At 41.8% G+C, this 21,675-nt stretch overlaps 1 protein-coding gene across 2 annotated transcripts in view; it reads right to left on the bottom strand.

Annotated features, from left to right (window-relative positions):
* Positions 1-20,474, bottom strand: part of PLAGL1 (PLAG1 like zinc finger 1) — a 114,156-nt gene extending 93,682 nt beyond the window's left edge. Inside the window, exon 1 of one of the 2 annotated variants that reach the window (XM_050787400.1) lies at positions 20,320-20,474. The gene's annotated coding sequence lies outside the window, so the exon portion shown is untranslated. The remainder of the gene's footprint in view (positions 1-20,319) is intronic. The other variant, XM_050787396.1, reaches the window with a different exon arrangement.
* Between the last annotated feature and the right edge of the window lie 1,201 nt (positions 20,475-21,675).

Below are 21,675 nucleotides of genomic sequence, written 5' to 3'. Positions count from 1 at the left end.
ATTGCCATCTGATTATGTGTGGCTTAGCCTGGAAACCCTCAACGCAGGACTCCAACCCCAAGAAAGTGCTTCAAGGACACCCCAGATGGATCCAGAGGGCAGCTGCAAGCCGACTTTAATGCTCTGCCTCCAGAATGCCTCCTTCCAATGCTCACTAATGCTTAGGGACCTGAGGAGAAGTCTTTTATGCCCAGAAATGACAACCACTTCCTCTGACTCTAAGAACAGTCCATTTAGGCTATTTCATCTTTGCCAGTTTCATTTTAGTAAACGCAAGCCTTATAACAAAATCCCGAGGAAACCAGCTGTGAAATACACAGACTTTGTGCGGAGAAGTGGTACAAGTGTGCAATGCTTCAGTCTTAGTGACTGAGGACAGCCAGCCCACATGCCCAGTACCAAAGGGGCACATGCTCCGAACCAAAAAATTCCACAGCTGAGATTGCCCAGAGAAGGGGACCTGCTACACAATTCCTCACCCTTAGCACTTTGTGACATAGGACAATTCCTGCCACGTGACAGGACTCTAGTCCTGGGGCTGCTACCGGGTGCAAGTGGCGCACTGGAAAGAGCGTGGTGGACATCTAGGGGCCAACTCTAGGAACATGCATTTCTGATTCAGAGTAGCTTTTTGGTTTTTGTTTGTTCGTTTGTTTGTTTGTTTTAACTTATGAGGCTTCTTCACTACTCAGGGACAAAAGAAAGCGGAAAGAATGGAAAAAGTGAAAATACAGAAGTTGTGCAACTTCCAGAAAACTGCTCTAAGACAAGCAAAAAGGGAGACGTGTTAAATGCCCATTATGAGACTATTTAACTAAACAGGTTTGAAATACTCTGTCGTAAAATGAAGGCCAACCTTAATGGTTTGTTCTTGGTGTTGGGCAAATCATAAAAGGACCAGACATTGCTGTGATGAATTATATGCCCTGGAGACAGGCAGAAAGTGAATGTACCACCTTCATTTGCACATGGAAAGGAAAACTAAAGGTAGTACCTTAACTCTTTCCTCTGCACTATCTGCTTGCCTCTTGTCACAGACCACTCCTGCATGTCTTTAAAAGCATGTAATATTTTAGTGCTTTAATTAAGGACACATGTAAAGGCAAGATTCCAGCTGATACAACACTGATTTTTGAGACTGAACTTTATGCTGTGATCAGAGGACCACTGAACCATTTAAACAGAAAGACACCATGACAGACAGCTCTCTAAAACAGAGCTAATCATTACCTAAAAGAGAAGTTTTAAAAAGATGAGAAGCCATGTGATAAGTAAGTCATATCAGAATGCAGTTTTAGGCCAGGCACAGTGGCTCACGTCTGTAATCCCAACATTTTGGGAGGCCAAGCTGGGACAATAACTTGAGCCCAGGAATTCCAGACCAGCCTGGGCAACACAGCAAAGCCCCATCTCTACCAAAAAAAAAAAAAAAAAAATTAGCTGGGTGTGGCAGTGTGCACCTGTAGTCCCAGCTACTTAGGAGACTGAGATGGTAGGAGTGCTTAAACCCAGGAGTTTGAGACTGCAGTGTGCTCTGATATGACTGTGCCACTGCACTCCAGCCTGGGTGACAGAGCGAGACTCCATTTATTTATTTATTTATTTATTTATTTATTTATTTATTTGAGACGGAGTCTCGCTCTGTCACCCAGGCTGGAGTGCAGTGGCTGGATCTCAGCTCACTGCAAGCTCTGCCTCCTGGGTTTATGCCATTCTCCTGCCTCAGCTTCCCGAGTAGCTGAGACTACAGGCGCCCGCCACCTCGCCCGGCTAGTTTTTTGTATTTTTTTTTTTTTAGTAGAGACGCAGTTTCACCGTTTTAGCCAGGATGGTCTTGATCTCCTGACCTCGTGATCCGCCCGTCTCGGCCTCCCAAGACTTCATTTTTTAAAAAAGCAAAAACAATGCAATTTTAGAAGATATTTTAAAGGAAAATGATCACGATGGTGATAGTTTCATTTCTTTCAAGGAATACAATGCATATCAATATTATGAACTCTAGTATATTTTTATTTCTATATTTTATTAGCTATTTACTGTCTTTGTTTATAAAATAAAGTCACTTTCATAAGAAAACCCAGACCCAAACTACTGCTTTTGATGTTGTGCTATTGTACATAGAAATGTACACCGCAAGGTTCTGCAATGAAAAGCACAGTACTCTTGAGACTTAGTACTGCTTTGATTCATTGTTCAGGCTACAATTTCCCCCTTAGAATGTAAGTAAAACTTAGTGCTTGTCACCAATAAACGGTAATACTAAAATGAACTAACTCCCACCTATGCAAAGAGAAAAATAATTGAAAAAATAAGCAAAGTTTCTGAGATCTGTGGGAACAGTATCAAGTTGTCTAACAGATAGTAGTTGGAGTCTCAGATGGAGGATAGTAATAGCATTTGACAAAATAATGGCTGAAAATGCTACACATCTGATGAAAATGATAAGCCCACACAGATCTATGAATCTTAATAAACCCCAAAGCACAAAAAATAAAGCCATATGTGTTAAGATGGTAATACGACTGAAACTTACCTTCTTATTGTTTGTTTGTTTGAACTTGTGAGGCTTCTTCACTACACTAGGTTGCCCTATCAAGATTTTGGTTAATGTCTTTGTAGAAACTGACAAGCTGTTCATAAAATTCATATGGAAATTCAAGGGAATCAGAATTACCAAAAAATATTGAAAGAGCAGAACAAAGTTAAGGGGTCACCCTTCCTAATTTCAAAAGTTACTACAAAGCTACAGTAATCAAGACAATGAGGTACTGGCATTAAGGCTAGTTATAGATCAATGAATAGAATCAAGCATCCATAAATAAACCCATATGTCTGTACCCAGTAGATTTCTGACAAGAAGGCCAAGACAATTCAATGAGGAAAGAATAGTATTTTTTCAATGAATAGATAAATAAAGTGATATATCCATACAAAGAAATTCATTTGGCAATAAAAAGAAATGAAGTACTGATACATGCTACAACATGGGTGGCCTTTGAAAACATTATACTGTGTGAAGAAATCAATCACAAAGAACCACATATTGTATGATCCCATTTATATGAAATGCCCAGAGTAGCCAAATCTAGAGAGACAGAAAATAGATTAGTGACTGCCTAGAGCTAAAAGTGATGAAAGATGTGGGGATGATGACTAAAGGGTAAAGGTTTCTTCTTTGGGTAATGAAAAAGTCATAAACTTGATTATGGTGGAAAATGCACAACTCTATGAATATACTAAAAGCCATTCAAAATGGGTGAATTGTATGGTATGTGAACTATATCTCAGTAAGTTGTTTTTTTACAAAAAGAAAACCACACCAAGATATATCATAAAATTTCTGAGAGCCAGTAATATTAAAAAATATATCAAAAGTAGCTCAGGGATAGGGGAAAGACATAAAGTAAAAACACGACCCACAAATTTTGGAGATAGGTTTGCTATTCCAGAATTACAAAAAGTTATTACAAATAAATAAGGAAGAGACAATCCAAAAGAAAAACGTGCAAGGCATATAAACAGGTATTTTACTGAAGAATAAACAGAAATGGCTGTGAAACAAATGAAAAGATGGTTGACTTCATTAGTCATCAGATAATGAAATTTTAAAATATCACATGCTGGCCAGATGCAGTGGCTCACACCTGTAATCCCAACACTTTGGGAGGCAGAAGCGGGTGGATCACTAGAGGCCCAAAGTTTGAAACCAGCCTGGCCAACATGGAAAAACCCCTTCCCTACAAAAAAATATAAAAATTAACTGGGCATGTTGGCACACATTTGTAATCCCAGCTACTCAGGAGGCTGAGACATGACAATTGCTTGAACCTGGGAGGTGGAGGTTGCAGTGAGCCGAGATCGTGCCACTTCACTCTAGCCTGGGTGACAGAGTGAGACTGTGTCTCAAAAATAAAATCAAATAAAATATCACATGCCATTTTACACTCCCGAAATGAAAAGGTTGACAAGAAGAGATTTACATTTCTGGTAGGGGTATTAAATAGCACAACAACAAATTATACAACAATTTGTAATAGTCAGCGAATACAAAGGGGTATATACTAAATGCTACAGAAATTCCATTCCTGGGTATAAATCCTAGAAACATTTACACATATATACACCAGGATATATGTGCAAGAAAGTTCATAGCAAATCTGTTTGTAGTAGCAAAAGGCCAAAAGGTCCATCCACAAGAAAATTAATAAATTGTGGCACATAATGGCATTCTTTATGCCAATAAAAATGGATGAAATTATAGTTAGGTTCAAAAGGCAAGCCTCCAGATAATTTATATCATATAATTCCACATACAACATTCAACAACAAGCAAAACTAAACATATACATATGTTAAGGAAAATGATGAACAGGGTTAGAAAATGATTAATATAAAATTACTGCACAGTGATAACATTTAATGAGAAAAAAAGAAGGAAGGACTTAGGGAGTGACCTACAGGGAACTCCAAAGTTCATGGTAAGTAGTAAATACATAATCAAAGTACTCAATATAGAAAATATTTTAGTAACGTTTAACTAGTCAATATCTTATTTAAAACAAGGTCTAGGCCAGGCGCGGTGGCTCACACCTGTAATCCCAACACTTTGGGAGGCTGAGGCGAGTGGATCGCTTAAACCCAGGAGTTCAAGACCAGCCTGGGCAACATAGTGAAACCCTGGCTCTATTAAAAAAAACAAAAATTAGCTGGGCATGGTGGCACATGCTTGTAATCCCAGCTACTCAGGATGCTGAGGCAGGCAAATCATTTGAACCCAGGAGGCAGAGGTTGTAGGATCACACCACTGCACTCTACCCTGGGTGACAGAGGGAGACTCAGTCTCAAAAAATAAATAAATATAAAAATAAATAAAACAATGTCTAAAAAATACTAAAAGCTACTAGGAGGTAGACAGGCACAGTGGCTCACACCTGTAATCCCAGCACTTTGGGAGGCCAAGGCAGGCAGATCACTTGAGGCCGGGAGTTTGCGACCAATCTGGTCAACATGGCAAAACTCTGTTTCTACTAAAAATACAAAAAAAAAAAAAAAAAAAAAATTTGTGTGGTGGCACATGCCTGGAATCCCAGCTACTTGGGAGGCTGAGACATGAGAATTGCTTGAACCTGGGAGTGGAGGTTGCGGCGAGCTGAGATCACGCCACTGCACTCCAGCTCAGGTGACAGAGTGAGACTCTGTCTCAAAAACAAACAAACAAAAAAAAAACTAATAGGAGATGAAGAAGTAAAGATAGCTAATCTTGAATAATCTTTAAAACCCTTAGGTGGGAAAAAGAGAGAATATATTAGTCAGAAAGGGATCTGTGGTCAAGAGACAGTTTGACTTTATTCTTCTCCTGAACAGGAAATGCTTTGCAGACATATGAGCTGTGGGTTGAAGACCAATGAAGAGTAGCAAGTTAACAGTAGTAGAAGCAGTAGTAATAGGAAGAGTAAAAGCTAATATTTATTGAGAGTTTGTGGCAGATACTATTCCAACTTTATTTTTTTTTGGTATATACTTTAAGTTCTAGGGTACATGTACACAATGTGCAAGTTTGTTACATACGTATACATGTGCCATGTTGGTTTGCTGCACCCATTAACTCGTCATTTACATTAGGTGTTTCTCCTAAGGCTATCCTCCCCCACACCCCCACCCCACGCCAGGCCCCGGTGTGTGATATTCCCCACCCTGTGTCCAAGTGTTCTCATTGTTCAATTCCCACCTATGAGTGAGAACATGCAGTGTTTGGTTTTTTGTCCATGAGAGTTTGCTCAGAATGATGGTTTCCAGCTTCATCCATGTCCCTACAAAGGATAGGAACTCATCCTTTTTTATGGCTGCATAGTGCTCCATGGTGTATATGTGCCACAGTTTCTTAATCCAGTCTATCATTGATGGACTAAGTCTCTTTGTAGGTCTCTAAGGACTTGCTTTATGAATCTGGGTGCTCCTGTATTGGGTGCATATATATTTAGGATAGTTAGTTTTTCTTGTTGAATTGATCCCTTTACCATTATGTAATGGCCTTCTTGTCTCTTTTGATCTTTCTTGGTTTAAAGTCTGTTTTATCAGAGACTAGGATTGCAACCCCTGCTTTTTTTTTCTTTCCATTTGCTTGGTAGATCTTCCTCCATTCCTTTATTTTGATCCTATGTGTGTCTCTGCACGTGAGATGGGTCTCCTGAATACAGCACACTGATGGGTATTGACTCTTTATCCAATTTGCCAGTCTGTGTCTTTTAATGGGGGCATTTAGTCCATTTACATTTAAGGTTAATATTGTTATATGTGAATTTGATCCTGTAGTTATGATGTTAGCTGGTTGTTTTGCCCATTAATTGATGCAGTTTCTTCCTAGCATCAATGGTCTTTACATTTTGGCATGTTTCTGCAGTGGCTAGTACCGGTTGTTCCTTTCCATGTCTAGTGTTTCCTTCAGGAGCTCTTGTAGGGCAGGCCTGGTGGTGACAAAAGCTCTAAGCATTTGCTTGTCTGTAAAGGATTTTATTTCTCCTTCACTTATGAAGCTTAGCCTGGCTGGATATGAAATTCTGGGTTGAAAATTCTTTCCTTTAAGAATGTTGAATATTGGCCCCCACTCTCTTCTGACTTGTAGAGTTTCTGCCAAGAGATCCACTGTCAGTCTGATGGGCTTCCCTTTATGGGTAACCCGACCTTTCTCTCTGGCTGCCCTTAATACTTTTTCCTTCATTTCAACCTTGGTGAATCTGACAATTGTGTGTCTTGGCATTGCTCTTCTCGAGGAGTATCTTTGTGGTGTTCTCTGTATTTCCTGAATTTGAATGTTGGCCTGCCTTGCTAGGTTGGGGAAGTTCTGGATAATATCCTGAAGAGTGTTTTCCAGCTTGGTTCCATTCTCCCCACCACTTTCAGGTACACCAATCAAATGTAGATTTGGTTTTTTCACATAGTCCCATATTTCTTGGAGGCTTTGTTTGTTTCTTTTCACTCTTTTTTCTCTAAACTTCTCTTCTCACTTCATTTCATTAATTTGATCTTCGATCACTGATACCCTTTCTTTCACTTGATCGAATTGGCTACTGAAGTTTGTGCATGCATCACGTAGTTCTCGTACCATGGTTTTCAGTTCCATCAGGTCATTTAAGGTCTTCTCTATACTGTTTATTATAGTTAGCTATCATCTAATCTTTTTTCAAGGTTTCTGGCTTCCTTGCGATGGGTTTGAACATCCCCCTTTAGCTCAGAGAAGTCTGTTATTACCGACCTTCTGAAGCCTACTTCTGTCCACTCGTCAAAGTCATTCTCCGTCCAGCTTTGTTCCATTGCTGGCTAGGATCTGCAAACCTTTGGAGGAGAAGAGGCACTCTGGTTTTTAGAATTTTCAGCTTTTCTGCTCTGGTTTCTCCCCATCTTTGTGGTTTTATCTACCTTTGGTCTTTGATGATGGTGACCTACAGATGGAGTTTTGGTGTGGATGTCCTTTTAGTTGAGGTTGATACTATTCCTTTCTGTTTGTTAGTTTTCCTTCTAACAGTCAGGTCTCTCAGTTGCAGGTCTGTTGAAGTTTGCTGGAGGTCCACTCCAGATCCTGTTTGCCTGGGTGTCACCAGCAGAAGCTGCAGAAGAGCAAATATTGCTGGCTGATTCTTCCTCTGTATGTTATTCTCTTTTCTTCTGTCTGAGGAGAGAAAAATTCTTCTATACTCTTTTAAGGCTGTCCCTTCTTATATGTTTATGTCTCTATGATTACATTACAGGCTTATTCTATGGAATAAATATCTTATTCCTGCCTTGCAAAGAATAAGCACATGATATTTATACACATCTCTGGGTCAGGTGCAGTGGCTCACGTCTAAAATCCCAGCACTTTGGGAGACCAATGCAGGAGGATCGCTTGAGGCCAGGAGTTTGAGACTAGCCTGGGAAACATAGTGAGACCCTGTTTCTACAAAAAAAAATTTTTTTTTTTTTAAGTAAATCAGGTGTGGTGGCACATGCCTGTTGTCCCAGCTACTCAGGAGGCTGAGGTGGTAGGATCACTAGTCTGGGAGTTTCAGGCTGTAGTAAACTACAATTGTGCCACTGCACTCCAACCTAGATGAAAAAGCAAGACCCTGTCTCAAAAACAAAACAAAGCCAAAAACCTTAGGGAACTATATCTGTTACTCTTTTATTACAAATGGTATCTTCAGGCAAAATCTACTGACAAACATTTATCAATTAAATGTAAAAATAAAATCTTAAATCAGCTTTAAAATAATTTGGTATATGATATGTAACAACTCTAAATCAATTTTAACAGTTTGTAATATGTAACAACTTAAAATCTAGACACCTTCACACTATCAGATAATGTCTAGGAAATCACCTCAATTACGTACTTTCTCTAAGTTTTCTGTATATCACACAACGAAATTACAATAAATTTCAGAAAACGATGAATCAACTCAATACAGGAAACCACAATCAGCAAAAGTACAGGACACAGGGAAACCAATAACTGCAACATGTATGTGCTTAATGAAAAAAGATCCATTCAGGCATATATTCAGATGCCAAATAGCTTCTACTAGTACTTTCCTCACACTAACTCTACTTTACTGCTTTGAATCCTTTTGGTAAACAATACTCACCATGCATGAGGCACACACACAAATAATAACTAAGGACAGCCATTTACCCCTGTTTTTTTCACAAATGTATCTCATTGGATGTGCTTTAAACCAATATGTTTCAAATGTTTTTACCACAACCAACACTAAGAAAAACATTTCATGTTGCAACCAAGTTCAAACATATTGTATTAGTCTGCTTTCATGCTGCTGATAAAGACATGTCATAACTATGATAGATAGTTAAGACTGGGAAGAAAGAGAAGTTTAATGGACTTACAGTTCCACATTGCTGGGGAGGCCTCACAATCGTGGTGGAAAGTGAGGAGGAGCAAGTCACGTCTTACATGAATGGCAGCAGGCAAGAGAGAGCTTGTGCAGGGGAACTCTCATTTTTAAAACCATCAGATCTCATGAGACTCATTCACTATCATGAGATTAGTGCAGCAAAGACCTTCCCCCATAATTTAATCACCTCCCACTGGGTTACTCCCACGACACGTGAGAATTATGGGAGTTACAATTCAAGATGAAATTTGGGTGGGGACACAGCCAAACCATATCACATATATTTATGAATTACAGTTTAATCTAATAATATTTACCTTACTACTCATGATGTACTGTAACATTTATTTTTATTTTTACTAGTTTCATTTTACCAAATTAAAACTTAAGAGTTTGAAAAATACTGCTCCAATTACTTTACTCAGATATTATTTTTAATGACATGATTATAGGTTGCTATTCAGAAAAATAAATATTTGTCCTAAGATCCTGACAGATAGCATATATGTCCTTCATTCAATATGGCAAGGAAAAGAGCAATGGCAAGGAAAAGACTACCACCAAAGTAGGACAATTAGTCAATCAATCAATCAGTCAATCAACCAAGGCAGATAGAACATTTTTGCTGATATTCAATCAGGGTCCTTTAAAATTATGTGAGGCAGTGTGATACAAAGGATAGAGCACTGAATTCAAAATGTGTATACTTAGTTCAAGTCCCAGTTCTACCACTTTGGACAAGACATTTAGCAGAGATCTAATTTTTTCTCATTCATAATGAACATGGGGCAGGGACTCTATTTCCTGTCCAGCACTCTACTCCCAGAGCTTAAACAGTGCTTGACATTTAATAGATGTTGTTAAACAAATAAATAGATGAATACATATCTTGTTCATATGGTTGCAAACAGGATGTCAAACAAATGCTTGATTTTTAAAAATTCAGTCTGAAATAATTGGAAACTCAATATGCTGGCAGCTTCACACTATGCTGATTAAGCGCTTTTCTCTTTCCACAACTCCTAAACCAAAAAAAGAAAGAAAAAAAAAATGTGGGGAAGGGGTTGTGGAGGGACTGATTTTCTGTATTTTTCCTTTTCCAGCAACTAATCCTTAAGAAAATAAATTCTATCAACAATGTGTTTAAATTCTCCACATCCAGGATATATGTAACATTGGTGCCCTCTTAGACCAAAAATGTAAAAATTGTACTACTCCTTGTTTAAACATTTAAGCCATTTAATTCTTTCTTGGTGTCATGAACTGAGAAGATTGAAGGAGTCACAGAAAAATATAATCACAATACTATATTTTTTCAGGTTAGCATCAATACTTGTAAATGTTTTGATAAACAAGGATGAAATTATTTATTTTAACTGATGCTCATCTGTATTGGGTCATCCTAATTAGCTACAACCACACATTGCCAAAACAAATGAATCAATCTTTTTTTTAAGATGGTCTCGCTCTGTAGCCCAGGCTGGAGTGCAGTGGCGCAATTTTGGATCACTGCAACCTCTGCTTCCCGGGTTCAAGCAATTCTCCTGCCTCAGTCTCCTGAGTAGCTGGGATTACAGGCATGCACCACCACGCCAAGCTAATTTTTGTAATTTTAGTGGAGACGGGTTACACCTTGTTAGCCAGGCTGGTCTCAAACTCCCGACCTCAGGTGATCAGCCACCATGGCCTCCCAAAGTGCTGGGATTACAGGCATGAGTCACCATGCCTGGCCTAATTACTCGTTAATTCTTGAGTAGTTCATTCAGGTATAACATCTTGCTACCATCTATGAGGGATACAAAAGGTCCCAGTGCTTGTCATCTTAACATGATTTGTCATGAAATTACTCAATAACTGTGCAAAATACTATTTGATTAAATACAATAGACAGTACATCCAATAAGCCCCTATGGGATTTGGATAAAAAGGAATATACTACCTTCATAAAGAAACTTACCACCTAAAAGTCTAGGCTTCAGGGATGGCAAATACATGGAAAATGATCAGCTATTTTCCTCATCCTCTACTAACTATGTCAGGCCAGTTACTGATCATGGTATTCTTGCCCAGTGAACATAGTTATAACCTCAAGATCCTTATCAGCACATCCTTCTAGGCAGCTACAATAAAATACAATGAAATCTATTAGTCATCTCTGGGCTCAGCCTCTTTAAGAAGCTTCAGGAAAGTCTTTGGTTATATTAATTATCACATGAATCCTGTCCAAGTACACACCAAGAAGAACACCATCAACTTCAAAATCCATCAGGAAAGGGATATTCATTTCTCTATATGGTCTAACAAAATGACACTATTTAACTTTAGGTCTTAACTTACTTATGTCAAATGACAATTGTACTTATAAATTCAAAAAAGTACTTTATAATTACAAAGTCTCATTCTATAATGAACCACATGCATGAAATTATAAAATATATGCCCATTTTAACAAACAATACAAAAGTATATAAAGTAAAAACTGAAAGTTTACCAGCCCCTACAATAGTCCATTCTTCAGAGATAACCAAGACAAAGTTTAGTATACATCTTTCCAAACTTACTTTTTACTTATGCAAGAAAACAATGTGTGCGTCGTATGTTTACTGCAGCACAATTTACAATAGCAAAGACATGGAACCAACCCAAATGTCCATTAATGATGGACTGGATAAAGAAAATGTGGTACATATATACCATGCAATACTATGCAGCCATGAAAAGGAATGATATCATGTCCCTTGCAGGGGCATGGAATGAAGCTGGAAGCCATCATCCTCAGCAAACTAACGCAGGAACAGGAAACCAAACACTGCATGTTCTCACTCATAAGTGGGAGCTGAACAATAAGAACACATGGACGGACAGAGGGCAACAACACACACTGGGGCCTGTCGGGGGTGGGGGGTGAGGGGAGGGAGAGCATTAAGACAAATACCTAATGCATGCAGGGCTTAGAACCTAGATGACAGGTTGATGGGTGCAGCAAACCATGGCACACGTATACCTATGTAACAAACCTGCATGTTCTACACATGTATCCCAGAACTTAAAAGAAAAAAAAAAACTAAAAAAGAGCGTGTGTGTGTGTGTGTGTGTGTGTGTGTGTGTGTGTGTTCATGTCTAAGGTGTACTAGAGCTAATTTCCTTACAAAATTATTTCTAGCAAAAGTATTTCTTTCCTAAACTTTAAATTTGTAAAAGAAATGCAACATGTAAATAATATAAATTTAATGCCATTTTATTCTGTACTTAACACAGGTCAGTGTTTGGACATGTACAAATTAAAACATGGGGAAAATGCATTAACCCAGCATTTGAAAGGGTTTCAACATGAATTGTCATAATAAAGGATTCCATCCAAGTGTTATTGAAGCTCAAAAAATAGAACTTTCTATTGAAAAACACCCTTTACGTATAGTAGTGCCATATATTTTGAAAGAGAAATGTCTAATGAGCCTGGAGAGGCATATCCACAGATATTCATATCCACAGATATTTATGAAAACACACTTACCCAGAAACACAGTGTGTTCAACAGAGAAGAAAGCTCACTGAGTGCTTAGTTCAACACTTTCATTTTACATATAAGGAAGCAGACCCAAAGGTCACAAAGCCAAGAACAGAAGCAGCACCAGAACCACAACCCACCACGACTTGCTGTGCTTGTTATATAAAACCACACTGGCATTCTTTAACATGAGGAATTTTATTATACAGATGAGACTTATGGTTTAAACGGGGGTTCTTATCTGTACTAAATTGTTTTCGTCCCCAAATCTAGCTCCTTGATGCCCTGGGTGCCTCTATTGTAGGACCCCCAACTACCCTCAAGCCTGTGATTCTTTCTCCTCCCTCCAGTCTCATCTCAACAGTCTCTTCCATTGATGGCCCTTGTGCTGGTCTGCCCCTAACCCTGACCTTCAGTTTCATCCTTAGCAAAGTTTTGGGGCTTAATAAAGGGAAATGTGTATGTGCTCATCTCCAGATCCGGAACCACAGTTGTCAGAGATATAAATCATAACGATAGGTGCCTTTAGGAAAGTGAAAGCTACATTTACATTATTAATGATAACAAGGCCTGGAAGAAAGAACCTCATCCCCATGAAAGATTACACAGCCACTGTCTTTATTTGGGTACTACATTCACACACACACAGAGATTCATGTTCCAAATACATGATAGTCCTGTGATTCAGGCTAAAATTTAGCCTTCAAAAGCTCATAAACTAGTGGTACTCTTACTTTTGAAAGCAGATACACCCTTTTCATAATGGTATATCAGAAGCTCAACATATAAGACAGAAGTACCACACACAAGTTAAACATGGTAAAAGATTACTCACTTTTCTTTCCCCAACCCTTCCTCCACCCCACCCCTACCTCTGAAGAAATCTAGAGCTCCAAAGGATCAGTTTGAGAATCACTACTTTATATATTTTAACACGTTCACTTTTTTAAAAGCCTATTTTTTAAAGCAGTTTTATGTTCACAGCAAAATTGAGAAGGAAAGAGACCTTCTTACATGTCCCATCCCCCACACATGCACAGCCTCCCCTATTACCAGCATCCCCACCAGGGTGGCACATTTGTTCAAACTGTTGAATCCACACTGACACACCATTATCATCCAGAATCCATGGTTTACATTCAGGCTCACCTTGATGTTATACGTTCTATGTGTTTGGACAAATTTATAACAGCATATATCTACCAATATAGTGCCATACAGAGTAGTGTCACTGCTCTAAAAAAAAAAACTCCTCTGTGCTCCATCTGTTTCACCCTTTTTCACCGCTAACCCTTGATAGCCACTGATCTTTTTATTGCCTCCATAGTTCTGCCTTTTCTAGAATGTCATACAGTAGGTAGCCTTTTCAGGTTGGCTTCTTTCACTTAGTAATATGCATTTAAGGTTCCCCCATGTCTTTTCATGGCTGGATAGCTCTTTTTCTTTCTTTTAATTCAGACAGGGTATCGCTGCTGCCCAGGCCAGAGTTCAGTGGCACAATCACTACTCACTGTAGCTACTTTTTAAAAATTTTCTTTATGTTTCTTTATGTTGCCCAGATGTTGCCCAGACTGCTGTCAAACTCTTGGGCTCAAGTAATCCTCCTGCCTCAGCCTCCCAAACTGCTGAACCACTATGCCTGACTCTCATTTCTTTTTAGTGCTAAATAATGTCCTGTTGTCTGGATGAACCACAGTTTATTAATCCATTCACCTACGTATTGGTTGCTTTCAAGTTTTGGAAACTATGAATAAAGCTGCTATTAACATCCTCATACTGGTTTTTGTGTGGACTTCAGTTTTCAACCCCTTTGGGTACATACCAAGTAGTGCAATCACTGGATTATATGGTAAGAGTATGTATAGTTTTATAAAAAACTGCCCAAAGTTCCGCCAAAGACATGTTCACTTTTACTAAACAACAAGAAGACCTACATAAAGACAAGGCACACGGCACTTTGCAAGCTGCAAATCGTTAATAACCAGCAGTATTCTATTTATCCTTGCTTGATAAAATGTAATGCTTTTACTTCTCCTAAACAAGTTGTTTATAAATATGTTGCTCTGTATTGAGTAATATATTAAAAATCATCTTTCTTCTGACCAGAGGCACCCTACATGTATACCTGGCCAAGGGCTGGCCCATCAGTGGCAGGAGGAAGCATGTGCCAGCACCCACGCCACTGCGGCATGCTGCATACCGCATACAGTGCTCCAGAGAATCCCGCCCTTCCCTGCGCCGGCACCATTTCCCAATGTACTCGCAAGATTCCACACCCACAAGCTGATAAAAGATGCTACATTCCCTTCAATCTTTCTCTGAAAATGACACACCCATTAGCTTCATTGGCTCATGTCTCTTGCTCCTCTCCCCAAAAGCCCAGTCTAAGTAGCTGTGCCCCAAGAGAAAAGGAGGAAGTGGCAAATGCCATCCCATGCCTTCCACACCACCACTCATCTCCATTTTTTTAAAACTTCCACATGCTTCGTCTCTCTTCCTTCAGCCCAAAGCCCTCAGGTTCATGGACTCATGCAAATTAATGTCTGAAGGAACCTATTATTACTATTGCAGTTTTAACTTCGGCCAGATCCAAACCAAGATTAGGTGGAGCCAATGAATACTTGACCGTCTCTAATAAGATTGACTCCAAATTTATACACCTATACCAAAGCTAAAATTGGTGTCATTTCCAAAATATCACTTGTGGTAGGCCATCTTTGCATCACTATACAGGAATAACTGAGACTGGTTAATTTACAAAGAAAAGAAGTTTAATTGGTTTATGTGTCTGTAGGCTGTACAAGAAGCATGGTGCTGACATACGCTCAGCTTCTGGTGAGGGCTCAAGGAGCTCTTACTCATGGCAGAAGGTGACAGGGAACCAGCATGTCACATGATTAAGAGCAAGGTAAGGTAGATGCCACAGCGCCATACACTTTTAACAACCAGATCTTGCATGAGCTCATTCATCACCAGGAAGATGGCACTAAGCCATTCCTGAGGGATCCATCCCTATGATCTCAACATCTCTCAGCAGGCCCCACATCCAACACTGAGGATTACATTTCAACATGAGATTTAGAGGGGATGAATTTTCAAACCACATAATTCTGCCCCTGCCCCCCCAAAATCTCATGTCCTTCTCACATTACAAAGTGCTATCATCTCTTCTCAACAGTTCATTAAAGTCTTAACTCATTCCAACATCAAGTCCAAAGTCCTAAGTCTCATCTGAGACTCATGACCTTCCATTTTTGGGCCTATAAAAGTAAAACAAATCATTTACTTCCAAAATACAATGGTAGTACAGATATTGCGTAAACATTCCCATTTCTAAAGGGAGATATTGGCCAAAAGAAAGGGGTAATTTTCATGCGAGTCTGAAACCCAGCAGGGCAGATATTAAATCTTAAAGCTCTGAAATAATCTTCTTTGACTCCATGTCCTGTATTCAGGACACATGGGTGCAAGGAGTGGAACCCCAAGGCCTTGGGAAGCTCTGCCCCTGTGGCTTTGCAAGGTACAGCCCCAGCAGCTGCTCTCACAGGCTGGATTGTGTTGCAGCTTTTCTAGGCAAGAGTGCAAGCTGCTGGTGGATCTATCATTCTGGGGTCTGGAAGGTGGTGGCCCCCTTCCCACAACTCCACTAGGCAGTGCCCTGGGGGTACTCTGTGTGGTGGCTCCAGCCACACATTTCCCCACCACACTGACCAAGTAGAGTTTCTCTTCAGGGACTCCACCCCTACAGCAGGCTTCTGCCTGTGCACTCAGGCTTTCTGATATGTCATTGGAAATATAGGGGGAAGCTGCCAAGCCTCCTTCATTCTTGCATTCCATGCACCCACAGGCTTAACACCACATGGAAGCTGCTAAGGCTTATGAAACCTTGTATTCCCCAAAGCCATAGCCAGAACTCTACCTGGGGCTCTTTGAACCAAGACTGGACTGCAGCAGTGGAATGTGAGAAACAGCTTCCCAGGGTGGTGCAGGGCAGCAGGGCCCTAGGCCTGGCCCTTTAAGCCATTCTTTCCTCCTAGGCCTCTGGGCCTACAATGTGACTCAGACCTATAGGTCTTGCTAAGGTTCCTCCACCAACTGGGCAGGATTCAAGGGCCTTTGTGTCTGTTAACAAAGCCTCAAAGTCCTCTCCAGATACCTCCTCTCAATTCCCTTTCCTGGGGATACTGTGACCTCCTGCTCTGTAACTGCCCTTCTCAATAATAGGGAAGAATCACATACGTTTTGATAAATACTACTCACAGCCCTAACCCTAACTGTAACTTTCCCAGATATTTTTAATATATTGAGGAAATGTATTCAGCAAAATTATTCAGCAAATAGCTACCACCCATTGTAGCCACTCATGAAATCTATCACCTATTGTGAATTTAAGGGAATCTTGCCATTGGGTGCATTAAGCTTTGTCTTGCCATTAATAATATTTTCCATCCCTGAGGCTGCCCTGTAAGTAAACCTGCTTTAGTCTTTTGGGGTACCTGGGGCCATTTTGAGAGATCAGCCTTGAAGTCCATTTTGGGATATAACCTCAAGGTTATTAGTACCTTTACTGTTTATTTCTCTATCCCTAATGCCACTTCACTGTCCCCAGGTGGCCAAGGGTCTGAAAGGTTATTTCCCACCCTCTAGCCAGAGCAAGTCCTCTTTACTCCTTTACAAAGCTTTCTCAAATTTTATGAGAACCCTCTGATCTATCTGTGCAGCCTACCAAGTTCCACCAGGATCAAGTAAAGTGAGATAAGAACAAGAGAGCAGCCACTCCTGAATGTGGCCTTTTCATAGCCAGGTGCCTCTGAAACATCATAGCTGTTAATCCTCACAAGTCTCCTGTAGATCATATTATTATATCCCCATTGTGCAAAGAGCAGACACAGCTGATTGAGGACCCTGTTCAAGGTCACCAGCCAGTAAGTCATTCAAACTTGTTTAGCCCATGTTTAACCTCCATACTATACTGTCTCCCTCTACATTTTCAAATAACTTTAAAACTACAAATCTACACAGTTCTATTAAAATATATATGAAAAAATGAGTCCCTGAGGAAGAAGTTGGCAGCCAGATTTGATTCACTTATTCCTTTTCTACTCCCCACCTCCCACCATCAATTTTATCAAGTTCCTTCCTCCTCCCAATCTCCCTCTTCTAGTTATTCCTTTTTATTCTTCTTACGATTTTCCTTTTGTGCACCTCTCCTCTGTTTTCATTCCACCCTTCTGTAATTAACATAATGAGACAAAAACGCCTACAACTTGAAAGTTCGTGCAATTAAAACAATGTATCAGTTATATTTACTATGAATGTAGGACACATTTTGAACTTTTTCTTGGTTTTTGTTTGTTTATTTGTTTTGTTTTTTAACCGCCCCTTTATTGTGTTAACTTTTGACACAGCTGAGACTTTAACGAAGATGAAATGACAGACAGAAAACCGGTGCTTAGAAAACGGGCGGATGAGGTCAGGAGATCAACCATCTTGCCCCGGTGTAATCCCGGGCGCCTGTAGAACTATGGGAGGCAGGCAAGAATGGTGGGGAGGCAGATCACAAGGTCATGACAGAGCGAGACTTGAAAAAAAAAAAAAAAAAAAAAAAAAAAGACAATCACCGGCCGGGCCGGTGGCTCAAATCCCATTATGGGAAAAGGTGGGCAGATCCCGTCTCTAACTAAAAAATACAAAAACCTAGCCGGGTGTGGTGGCACACACTTGTACTCCCAGCTACTTGGGAGGCTGAGGCAGGAGAATCACTTGAACAGGGGAGGCAGAGGTTGCAGTGAGCTGAGATCGCGCCACTGCACTCCAGCCTGGGTGACAGAGCAAGACTCTGTCTCAAAAAAAAAAAAAAAAAAAAAAAAAAAAAGACATCATGAAACAAAGTAATTTCCATTTTAGATGATCAGCACATAATTACACTAGAATGTTAGACTAAAACACACACACACACACACACACAGATTTGACTACACAGTGAATCCTAAATTCTATATGTGGCTAGTACAGAAGGCCACTGTTTACCCATCCCTATTTTTGCCTCCCTTGGATGCTTTTCCCCCCAAACCCAAACCTAGGGAGCTGCCCCTCTCTCTGGGCCACGCAGCACTTTATTCATTTTCTACCTTAGTTATCATCATAGCTGGGTTATATTGCAGCCTGTTTTCACATTAGTCTCCCCAGCTTAACAGAGAGGGCTAGGGAAAAAACAGCATTTATTCATCTTTATATTCCAAGAATGCCTGGTACATGAAGATCCCCAATACATGTCTGTTGAATGATGGAACAGAAATTCACATTTAGCAGGAAAACATGCAGCCTTCAGACAGACTGGGGTTACCACAGGGCAGGACACATTGGCGATTACTGGTTCTTAATTTGCTTACAGGAAAATAATCTAAAGCCTTTGGTTCTTGAGAACAGGAAGCAGAAATGGTGCATTTTTCAAACCATCCTCCACAGGCTGGAGCTGGCTCACTTTTCAACCTGCTGACAATTTTCTGAGTTACAGTTTACACCAACATTGTCACAGAGCTGATCGCCTGAAAACCAGCCCTCCTTTCCTTCCCGTGGCAAGGGTATCCTGCCATACTCCTCTCAGCGGAAAGATCACTTGCAGAACCAAAGAATGAATTTGTTTGTTGCAACCTGCACCGGAACTCTGTATTATTCCAATTTCTCCCTTTTTCACACACTTCCATAACCCTATTTCACCTCTATTACAAGTTCTCTGGGGCCACTTTACAGATGATAAAACTGGGCTGAAAATGTGTTTAAGGTCACATGAGTGGAACCCAGTTCTTCTCCTTCCTGATCCCTAACTAGGCGTCCCCAGCCACATCCCCGGGGCAGCTTTTACCAAAAGGCACAGGTCAGGGCTTTACCCCCTCATGTGATTCAGGACCTCTGGGGTAGGCCTAATAGGTGTGTTCTGAAAAGCTCTCCAGGTGCTACTGGGAGGCGCCTTGGGTTAGGCAGCGACGCACAAAACAACATAAACCCTGTCATATCATTATTTATTCCCTTAACACATCGGAGTTATGTCTTCTTTCAGTGGCCACAAAGATGCTCAATGTCACTACCTTTGAGTAACTGCCATAGTTGTCACTTCACTTCGCTTTTTCAATAAAATGAACAGCTCCCGCGCTCCCAGACCTCTGAACACTCGGGAAGCCCCAGGGGTATCGCTGTCCTCGACACAGCCCGGGCCCTACAAACCCAACACGGTTGTCCACCTGCCAAAGTCCCCACGCCCACCACGGCGGGGCGTGTCCTGCCTGCCCCCATCAGGGGAGTCCTGCCCCCGAAATTATCCCGCGCGCCGCCGGCAATCCGGGGGGAAGTCACGGCCCAGGTCTCTTTTCTCCCGAAGTCTGAGGGGACCTCCCCGCCGCCACTCGGTCACTTTCTTCCCATTAACTCAGTCTCTGGTGGACGGGCTAAGCTGGCACTTGAGATTCTCCCGTTGGGGTGGTTCAGCAATGACCAGCCCGCCGTCGGCGCAGACAGCCCCGCCCCCAGCCTCCGCAAGCACAGGACTCGGGAGGCGGCGACAAGCCTCGACGCGGGGACAGGGGACGGCGGGGCGGGCGCTAGATGGCGGCTGTTCAACTCCCACGTCACCCGGCCCGCCCTCCGCCCAGCGCAGAAGCGAATAGCTGCATACGACGCGGAAAAGGGAAGCGCGCCCCAAGTAGCACAAAGGTGGCTGCCGGTGTCCCAAGCACCGACCGCCATCCCCAGCAGGACGCAGGCAGGAGCCTCGGCCAGGCTGCCTCGCCGGGCCAGCGGGCTCCGCGCGGCACGTGGGCACCTGCGACCCGGGTTGGAGCCCCCGCCCCTCGCTCCTACCTGCACGCCGCGCCCCGGGCTTCCCGCCCCGCTGCCAGCCCGTTCTCTCGCTAGCCAGTGCCTCACCTGCCCTTCCTACCGACCCGCCGCCAAGTTTCCCCCGTTTGGAAAGTTCTGGAGTCCGGAGCCCGTGGCCCACTGGGGCAGCTCCGAGGGCGGCGAGCGGGTCCGGGCGGCCACTGGGCGTGCGGCCGGGCTCCTACTCCGCGGCGCGGAAAAGGGGAAGGGGAGGAAGGGGCGGGAGCCTCGGCTGGGCGATCCCCCTCCGACCCCAGCCTGCCCGCGGTAGCCGCCCTGGGGACTTCTGCGCTATGATTATCCGCCCCCGCGTTGGGGACTTTGCCTCTCTTCCGTGAGACTCTTGTCATCGCCGCCCGCGGTTAAGAGTTGGGGCTCCGGGTCGGGCTGCTTCGGTTCAGATCTTGCTCCTCCACTTAGGAGGGTGTGATCTGAGGCAGCCTACTCTAACCCTCTGCAAAAGGAGGGAAATTAATAATAATAACAATAATAATAATTCCTTTCCAGGGGCGAATCCACGTGTTGTGGGGCTTGAAACTGAAATAACTGTGAGTGGGGGTGGCGAATCCTCAAGGGAAGTATAAAATGAGATTCTGGGATTAGAAAGCATCTGTGCTCGTGAGGGGGCCCGAAGCTTAAGCTTCATTAGCTTCACGTCTCAAACTGCCTCTGCAATGTTCCTCATGAAATTAATTAAGTGCGAGAATTAAATGAGGTGAGCTGCGAACTGGGCCTAGCATAATGCGGGGCGCACTTAGCAGGTGTTGTTTATAGGGATCATTTCCCTGTAACTGGCCAGGTGGACCTGGGAGAGGAGGAAATAATGCTGATTGTCAGTTATGTGCCAGGTGTTAGAATACGTGTTAAACTCAATTCATATGCCAACGCGTGCGTAAGCAATATGCCAGTTTTATAGCCCAGAACACCGAGGCTCAAGAGAAGTCACGTAACTTGCTCATGGTTTTACTGAAAACCCAATTCTGCCACGTTGCAAGGACCCGCTTTTTCCACAGCTCCATCTCACAAATATGAATATATGTTACTCTAACTTGTTGTTCGGGCAAGAGAAGAAGAAATTCCCCCATGAGAGAACTGTTAATGAATTTTCAGTGCAGAATTTCCCCAGCTCATGCAACGGCAAATGAAGACTTGCCCTGCATATGAAATACCCTCCTGGAAAATCAATAAATTTACTGAAATGGGTTCAGTTTACACATTTGCTTGCTCTGTTAGCACTTTGTAGTTTTTATATTGGTTATTAACACTACTGCATTTCAGAGGAATGAGTTTATAAACTATCCTCAAAGGGCTTATAAACGAAGACAACAACATAAGGGAAGGAACTTTCCTTGTTCAAGGCACTTCATTCTTTTTCTCATTGAATTTCAACATCTCTATACTGTA

The sequence above is a fragment of the Macaca thibetana genome, chromosome 4 (genome assembly GCF_024542745.1).
Source record: "Macaca thibetana thibetana isolate TM-01 chromosome 4, ASM2454274v1, whole genome shotgun sequence".
In the NCBI taxonomy this organism is placed as follows: Eukaryota; Metazoa; Chordata; class Mammalia; order Primates; family Cercopithecidae; genus Macaca; species Macaca thibetana.
This window is presented reverse-complemented; position numbering and strand designations above follow the sequence as displayed.